This window comes from Mizuhopecten yessoensis, unplaced genomic scaffold (genome assembly GCF_002113885.1).
Source record: "Mizuhopecten yessoensis strain PY_sf001 unplaced genomic scaffold, ASM211388v2 scaffold10209, whole genome shotgun sequence".
Lineage (NCBI taxonomy): Eukaryota > Metazoa > Mollusca > Bivalvia > Pectinida > Pectinidae > Mizuhopecten > Mizuhopecten yessoensis.
In genome coordinates this window covers 114,749-115,616 of record NW_018408433.1, presented here as the reverse complement: position 1 = coordinate 115,616, position 868 = coordinate 114,749, and positions in this window count along the sequence as shown.

The window sequence follows — 868 nt, the reverse complement described above, 5'->3', positions numbered from 1 at the left end:
CATGCACACACATTAAAATCAGAATAACGAAATTCCTATTAAACTTTTGGTGATATTATAGATATTGACATTATGTTCTCAGTTGAGCGTCAGAACTCTATCTGTGAATTGATCTGCCAGCACTTTTGTGTTCAATTAACACGTCGTACAAATACTTTGAATTAAAATGATCATTCTCCTGATTGCTTTGTTAATAAAGGTAGGCAATCACAAATAAGATGACTGGTAAAATTCTTACCTTTTGCAGATGTTTCTGAGGTTTTTCGGGCTGAAAGAAGAAAATAATATAATGTGGATTGTAGTTGAATTAAATTCCTTCAGTAACCTTATTATAAGATTTTGACATAATAGATTATATTTTCTTTAAGAAATTTCGTAAATCTCCATATTCGTTGTATCTGAAAGTATGCTACAGATTTAGAAAGTGTTAGCTTCATGCGGCCTCTCTGTCGCAATTCAATTATCAATTGTTTAACTGACATATCTTAGTATTTGCTAATAATGATCTTAAATGTTCACTGAGCATTCAAACAAAACATAAGAAGCGTTCAATGTGTCTTTAATGGGAAATAAGACATAGAACCTACCGTTGTCCAACGAGCGAAAAGCATCTCTTGCTTTTTTTATTTTTCTCCTCCAATACATAGTACTGGCGTTGCGTAGCTGAAGAGTGCGACATATGGCCGGCTATATTTTCTCTGATGCTTTCGGGGTATGACTTGATCTGAAAAATTAAAGTTCAGAACACGGTCATGCATTTTGATCGTACACACACTCAAGGACACTAATGTTTACCCATCTTTACATCTAAAAGTAAATTGCGTAATTTTCTTATAATGTTTGAAAATATTAACATGACGTTTAAATA